The sequence below is a fragment of the Tamandua tetradactyla genome, chromosome 15 (genome assembly GCF_023851605.1).
Source record: "Tamandua tetradactyla isolate mTamTet1 chromosome 15, mTamTet1.pri, whole genome shotgun sequence".
Taxonomy (NCBI): Eukaryota; Metazoa; Chordata; class Mammalia; order Pilosa; family Myrmecophagidae; genus Tamandua; species Tamandua tetradactyla.
In genome coordinates, this window is record NC_135341.1 from 57,604,190 (window position 1) to 57,612,774 (window position 8,585).

Consider the following 8,585-nt stretch of genomic DNA (forward strand, 5'->3'; position numbering starts at 1 on the left):
TGATGTGATTTAGTCAAGAGTGGTTGTTAAGCTGGATTAGGTGACACTATGTCTCCACCTATTTGGGTGGATCTTGATTGGTTTACTGGAGTTCTATAAAAGAGGAAACATTTTGAAGAATGGAAGATTCAGAGAGAGCAGAACAACATAGCCATGAGAAGCAGAGTCTACCAGCCATAGACCTTTGGAGATGAAGAAGGAAAATACCTCCCACGGAGCCTCATGAAATAGGAAGCCAGGAGAAGAAGGTAGCAGATTACGCCGTGTTTGCCATGTGCCCTCTCACTTGAGAGAGAAACCCTGAACTTCATCAGCCTTCTTCAACCAAGGTATCTTTCCCTGGATGCCTTAGATTGGATATTTCTATAGACTTGTTTTAATTGGGTCATTTCTCAGCCTTAGAACTATCAACTAGCAACTCATTAAATTCCCCCTTTTAAAAGCCATTCTGTTTCTGGTATAGTGCATTCCGGCAGTTAGCAAACTAGAACAATAGGGAAGGCACTCTGTGGGAAAACCTGCATCTCTACTAGAGGTCAAATCATAACCTGAATTATCCCTCATTATTTTCTCCTTCCAGAATAGTTTGGTTAAAACTATTTCATAATTTTCAAATTGGTGACATTGATTTTCACTTTCAGTTTAAATGACTTATAATACATATCTATATCTATATCGTATGGGCATAAAATATACATATATTATAGATACTATAATTATAGTATATAATTAAAATCTCTGTATGTACATATATATCTTATATTAGAGCTATATATACTTATATCCTTATCTATTTATATATAGTATATGTCATAATGAATATATATCAAATTATAAAATAAAATCAGAGTAGATGTTTAGCCTATTCTAATGAGCAGATGCGCAGACCATGAAGGCTACTACATGTTACCTGGATAATGAGCCAACTGTATCTACCCTCTCTTCTTCTTCCAGAGTAGGACTCTAAACCCAAGCCCAGATTCCTATGGAACCTGGAAGGGAGGAATGCGATGTCCCAGTGGCCTCAAGGTCTCCAGGCTCTAGACAGCCAAACTTCCCAGATAACAGCTGCCACTTGAAGTCCATAATGCCTGGCTCCAAGCAACTGGTGGGTGCCCTATGGATAAAGCTGTTCTCTCAGTAGCTTGTCTACACTGTAGAGATCCACAGGTAGGAAAAATCCCTGCTGGCCTAGCAGCACATAGGCCTAGGCAAGCCCCCATGGAATGATGTGAGAATTAAGGAGATCTGAACTGACAGTGTCCTGTGTAAAATCTAATAAAGCCCATTCCTTACCGCATGCTGTGTGTATTGTGGAGCTTGTCCCAAACTCTGGAACATAGCAACTGGAGACTCAGATAGGACCCAACTTGCATGACAAAGAGAGACACTAAAGAAAGAGTTTTCATGTATTACATATATACCATATATTTCCAGGTTGTAAGAAATACAGGACAATAAGTAAACAAAGGAAAACATACTAGGACTTGAGTAGTAAGCTTCAAAGACTAATACAATATCATTCTTTGATGTTCAAGATAGGACAACAGCTCTAGGAACCTAGTCATTTTGCCCCTCAGAAGCATGTCCATTTGTAGCTTGTACTTGATTACCTCTTTCATTCTTGTGGCTCTACCACCCTGTCTGCTTTTATTGTGACAGCTTCTGATTTTCTACATGGGCTTCAAATTCAGAACCTCTGAAAAGAGGGTCAATTAATTCCCATCCAATTAGAATCCTATTGGGCAATGTTCAATCACTTCATCAGTGACTGGATTCTCTGGGGTTGGTTTCTAGCCTGAACAACAGTGGCACAATCAAATGACCTCAGGTATGACACATTTCATATCTAGGAAACCCTGTGGATATGGCATGAATGGGGTTCTCTCCATGGTAGATGGTGACAAAGTTAGGGCACCATATCATCTAAACCAGTACTCGCTTAAAAGTGAAATGAAGGAGTTATTACATTTAGGACATCAGTCATAAGCTAATAAGTACTGTCTTGGATAAGCTGGAATGCATGTCTCAATGATCACAGCACAAATCTTGCTAACTAGGAGACTGAAGCCCAAGCCTTAATTTTACCATTAATATCAGTGTGCCTGGAGTCAACCATGTTTCTCTGTCAGCTGCATTTGCTATTTATAAATGGGCATGAAATGGTTTCCTCTGTTCTGTGGTTTTACACATTCTTTTGCTTCCTTGTTATTATTTGTTCAATATATGGCTTCTCTGTCTTTCCCATCAAGTCTTTGTATCTATCACAGAGTTTGGTATAAAGTAGACACTCAGTTGCTTTTTATGAGTGAGAGAATAAAGGGATATATAGAAGTATATCAGGCAATGCCTGGCATATCAGTTAATATTTTCCAGAGAATTTTCCTCCATGCTCTGCTTGCTAATACTGACAGCAGTAGTGAATATAATCTTTTTACCATTCAGTCAGTGTTTGGAAAAGATATTTCTCCAAACTGACCATGTGAGCTCTCAGGTTGCTGTAAATGTTGAAATTAGTCAATTCTGCACTTTCGCTTCAAGAAACATATTCACCCTTATTTAAATATATAGATAGTGCTTATTTTATGTGAATTGGAACTGAAAAAAAAGTTTACTAGAGAGATTGAATGTTATAGGATGCATTCATATATTCAATAATTCATCAAATGTTTATAAGGTACCTACTATGAGTCAGGCACATCTTTATACTTTGGGGATACACAGGTGATATAAAAAACAGACGTGGTCCCTACTCATAGAGAGGTATTCTAGCTTGGAGAGAGAAGTAACAATAATAGCAAACTGATAAAAATTTCTATATTACATTATCCTTATTATTATTTTTTTTTTGTGATAATGCTTTTGAGAAAAATATAGCAGGTTTTTGAGACCAAAATGGCAGGGTTAGTGAAGAGAGGCTCTTTGAGTGGGTGACATTTAACTTGAGAGCTGAAGGATGTTAAGAATTGCTATATGTAAAGAATTGCAGGAACAGCTTTCTAGGGAGATGTATAGCATATGCAAAGGTCCTGAAGTGGAAGGTGCACTGATGTGCAGTGAATAGCAGAAAAGTGAGTGTATTTAGATCTGAGCATACAAAGTATAGAGTGTTTAGGAGGTGAAGTTAGAGAAGCAGGCAGGGATCAAGTCATATAGAATTTGGAGGTCAATACGTAGTTTGAATTTTATTTTAAATGAGATGGGAATTGGAGGGTAATTCCATGGAGATGTGATCCATCCAACTGTGGATGGTAAATTTTGATTAGATGGTTTCCATGGAGATGTTCCTCCACCCATTCAAGGTAGGTTTACTTAATGGAGCACATTAAAAGGGAACCATTTTGGAGAAAGCTTCAGTGCTGACAGAGCCCACACAGCCAGAGATCTTTGATGATGCAGAAGGAAAACGCCCCTGGAGAGGCCTTATGAATTGAGGAGAAAAAGCTAGCAGGTGTCACCATGTGCCTTCCCAGTTGACAGAGGTGTTCCAGATGGTTTCGGCCTTTCTTAAGTGAAGGTAACCTCTTGTTGGTGCCTTAATTTGGACATTTTCATGGACTTAGAACTATAAATTTGCAACTTAATAAATCCCTTTATAAAAACCTTTCTGATTCTGATGTATTGCTTTCAGCAGCTTTAGCAAACTAAATCAGAGGGTTTTCCACAAATGAGTCACAGGAACAAGAAATAATTTTGATTACTGGGTGGACAGTAGAATTAAGGAGGTAAGAGGGAGGAGGGAGACAAATTAGAAGGTGATTGCACTAGTCCCTGTGAGAACTGATGAAGACAGTAAGAAGCAGTTGGATTTAGAATGCATTGTGAAGGTAGAGCAATCCACTTGCTAATGGATTGGATGTGAGGTATTAGAGAAATAAAGGAATTAAGAATGATTTCTAGGATTTTGTCCTAGAATGGTAATGCCACTTGTTGAGATGGGGGAAGATATAGGGTGGCATGAGCTTGGGGATAGGAGCGGTGGGGAATCAAAAGATCTGTTCTAGCCATATTGAATTTAAGGTGCTTATTAGAGATATCTAAGTGGTGATGTCGAGTTGGTTGTGGCTATACTAATACAGATTTTATAGGAAAGGCCAGAGCTGGTGATGTTATTTGGGGAATCATTAGGATAGAAAGCATGGGATTGGATAAGACTATTTCAGTTGTGAGTAAGAAAGAGAAGAATAGAAGATGGAATTCTGAAACTTTGGGACTGATTTCAGGGAGGGGAGAAGGACACAACAAAGGATTCTGAGAAGGTGGGTATTGAGAGAGAGGAGAAAAACCAGGGGTCTGTGGTATCCCAGATAGCGAGGAAAGAATGCATTTTAAGAAGGAGTGGAGATCACTTGTGTCAACTGCTGCTAATATTTCTGTTTCATCACTTTAATTTGGAACTAAAGATGTATCAAATGGCAACAGAGTACTTTTCACTCTTTTGAGAAGAGACAAAAATCATGACATATTTTTCTCAACCTGCTTAAATAATATGTGAAGTAGAAATTTCTCTGAATTATAATAAATGAACAAAGAACATAGAAAGATATAGATATATGCTTGGTAAAATTTACAAAAGGTAACTAATATTTCAGCACTTTTTCCAACTGCATACCAACTTTGAGAAGCTGCAAAACATGTTACATTGCTCTCTCTTTAATTTAAAATTGAGTTTTTAGTAACTTTATTTTCTCTTCCAGAGTCCTACTTACAAAAATAGGAAAAGCTATCCTTTTCTAGGTAAAGGGATGTTTGAAGTCCCTAATTTGCCTTCTTTTCTTCAGACTCACATAATTCTGTGTCTATTTTGGAACGTTCTAAATGGAGTGTCAAAGGTCAGTGCTTGTCACTTGACCTGAGGGAAATGGCAGCTTTTCTGTGTTTTTCTTTCCATTTTCCACAAAAAAAGGGAAAAGATGACAAACTATATGTCTGTTGTTCTTCAATTTCAGGTCTTAGGTTGACAAATGGAATAGCCAGTACTTTAGGACTCCACAAGGTAATGGAGCATTTGAGTTCCATGAATGTCAAGGCTTTACTAAGTTCGTCATAATTTTAAGTGACTCAGATAAGATTTTCAAGTCTTCGTTGATGTGACATGGGGACCTGATGGAAAAACTATCGAACAAAGTCAAATGGAAGAGGCATCTTATCCAGTGTCAATGGCAGAAATATTCCTAGTGGGAAAGGAAAATAAACATATATAGGGAGTTCAGTTTGTCCTTCATTCTTGTCATGACTATTGTACTATAAAAACAGTTTTTACACGTTGCCCCACCTCTGCAAAAGCTTACTCACATCTCTCAATCACTATGAGTTCTGTTTACAACATTTTGTAAAACTGGAATTATAGTGCCAGCACTGCCTTTCTCTCAAAGTGTGTGGAAGTGTCAGAAAGAAAATGAGATTATGCTTAAAGTGTTTTATAAATTAGAAATTATAACAACAAATGATGTTATTTTTATTCATTCCTTAAATCCTCATTATCTCAAGATTTTTATGACATAACCCTTGTTGTTGTGACATTATGTCCTTAAGACTTTCCAACGTTCAGTTATCTTTCTTCCAATATTGACCCTCCACTAGTGTCTCCTCTTTCATCACCTTTCAATAAACAACCCCCACCTCAAGTCAGATACCTGGGAAGCAACTTAAAGTTGCTTTACCCTATATTAAAATGATGACAAAATCTGGTCAACTGACCTTCTTAAAATTAAAAATTTCTCAGTTCCTTCCCCTGTGTGTTAGATTGAATTATCCATAGCAAAAACATGCTCAAGTCTTAACCACTGCTCCTATCAGTGTAAACTCATTTGTAAATAGGATCATCAAAGATCCTATTAAGATGAGGCCAAAGTCAATCAAGGTAGGCTTTAATAGGGTATGACTGGAGTTCTTATAAGGAAAGGACTTGGATACATGAGTAAAAGCCACATCAGGGGACAGAAAGAGCAGAGCTCCATGAGATGGAGGCAAGACAGAGATGGACTGCCAGGAGGCCACCACCAGAAGGCTGTAGTCTTTGGAGAAGGTATGACCTACTGGTACCTTGATTTTTGAACCTCTAGGATCCAAACTATGAGCCAGTAAATTCCTATTGTTTAAGCCAATGAGCTTGTGATGTTTTGTTATAGCAGCTCTGGCAAACTAATATTTTGCCTATTCTTCCTAATACTTTCCTTAGGTTAGGCCTTTATCAAAGCCCATTCATTACTTTATTCCCCGCACTGCTCCCATTGCTCATAGCTTCTTTTTTATTCCTTCTGAAAGAGTGTGTTTTACTGGGAAACAGTGACCAGCAGAGAGATGTAGCTCAAGGGGTGTCCTACACACCACACTCAAAAAAGATACACAGAGTATTTTGTTAATAAAAATCAATAGGAATTTGGATTTTCCTGGTCAGCTTCCCCAACTTTATCCTTTGAGGGGTTGGGTAAATGCCCAACCGTTTCCTTGAAGGCATATGGTTCACTTAGAGATAGAGTCTTTCAGGAGTGCCTTCTTGTTTCGTCTTCATGTGTTACTTTCATTCTACATTCTCTCAAAGCCATCACGCCAGCTTCTTGATGTCAGCACCAGAGAGGTCATCTTTAGCCATGCTCAGGTCATCCAAGGTTATGTCGTTGGCCAATGTTATCATGCTTATGTGAATCTGGCAGGTGTGCTTTTTGGTTTTCTCTTTGGGCAGTGGGGAGTCAATCTTCTGGGAATGCAGGCTGGTCTGATAAGTGCTGGATCCAAAGCTTCTATTCAGTTTGTGGCCATGATAACTTTCAAATCTCCCCTTGAATCAAATCCATTCAATTGGTTTAACAGTTCCAACATAGTTCACTGAATTTCTCTCTTGCCACCAGAATTTGAGTCATATCTTTTTGTCCCAATGGCATCAATTTCATTAATAAACACAATGGATGGTGCATGTCCTTCAGCAACTTGAAAAAATTCCTGCAGAAGTTTGGGCCCATCGCCTAGGTACTTCTGAATAAGTTCAGAGCTGATCACTCTTAAGAAAGTGACCAAAGTTTTGTTTGCTACTGCTTTGGCTATCGGTGTTTTATCTGTGCCAGGTGGACCATAAAGAATGATCCCCTTAGGGGGCTTTTTACCCATCTCTTCATAGTATTTGAGATGTGTGAGAAGAAGCTCCACAGATTCCTTTATTTCCTGAATTTGGTTGTCCAACCCTGCAATATAAACATAGGTCTCTTGGGGGCCCTTTTCCATTTTCATCATTGTGGCCAGGGGATAAGTGTCATCCATCAAGACTCTTATCACTGCACGAAACTCATGGTTGAGCAGGAGACAGAGCTGCCTGGTTCCAGTAGATCCTTGTCCACAGAGGAAAGAATGCTAATATAGTTTTCTGAGCCGACTGACACAGATACAATGGCATGATTGTCATCAGTTATCTCTTCCAAGATTCCTACAGACATTGGGGTCCCCCTCAGATCATCCACCTTTGATCTTTCCTCCTCTTGCTTTTCTTCTAATGATTTCATTTGTTCCTGATTTCTAATGAATTCTCCCTCCATGAGAAGATAGTCTTTAATTCTCTCTAATGTCAATAATTTTAAACAGCACTGAGTGTAAGGTGTCACCAGTGGCAGTTTCTTGGTAGCATCTAGTCACTTTGCTTTCTTCTTCTTTACCCCCACTCTAGTTGGTACAGGAGGTTCATATTTCTTTCTCTTCTCCTTGTCATCCTTTTTACCACCTCCAGGACCATGACCACCATTCTGACTTTGACCCATCTTGATTTGGTCACTCAAGCCACTGCTTGCCCACAGCTTCTTATCTTCCAGTTCATGAGATGCAGCTTGCTTTGTAATAGTCCTTAAAAATAAAAAAACCATAAATGAGCATGTTACTTGCCAATTCAAGACTCATAAATTTCTCCTCAATAGTTACAAAATAAAATCTGGGCACCCTGGAATGTTTTTTGAGATCCTGCATGATTCAATTTCTTCTGATTTCTTGAGAATCAACATACACAAAGTGGTCTTTCCAGGCTTTGGTCTCAAATCTCTACGCAGATTGAAGTCCTTGCACTGCCCTGATAAATCAATGGACTTCCGTAGGCCACTTCCCAGTCTACCTGTATGTTCTTCACTTCTTTTAAGTTCAGGTCATATTTTAAATTTCGTTATTATGACTCAACACATTCCTCTTTGACTCCTTTTCTCCCCCCTCCCCCAGCCAGAATTACACATCTTTCTTTAAGCTTTTGTGACTACCTCACCATGAAACATATTACTCAGGTAGGTGCTTATTTAAGTGTTTACTTCTTTTTGACCACGAGCCCCTTCAGTGTAGACACCTTATCATATTCATCATTTTACTTTAGCACCTAGCGCCATGCCTAGAACACTGTACCTACTCAATGCGAAGGAAAAAAAAAGAAGGAAAGTAGGAAGGAAGGAAGGGTGGAAAGGAGGAAAGAATTGAAGATGCACACTAATTTATTTAAAAACATTTATACTGCATGTTACGTGTATAACTAGTGTATAAATAAAAGATATCTACACACCGATCAACCAAAATTTGGCATTGGAAGCATTTCTTTAACCACATTCTACTAGCAATAGAAC

The 8,585-nt window shown here is 38.5% G+C and overlaps 1 pseudogene; it reads right to left on the reverse strand.

Annotated features, from left to right (window-relative positions):
• Positions 1-6,485: 6,485 nt before the first annotated feature.
• Positions 6,486-7,748, reverse strand: LOC143656833 (26S proteasome regulatory subunit 4 pseudogene; annotated as a pseudogene).
• Between the last annotated feature and the right edge of the window lie 837 nt (positions 7,749-8,585).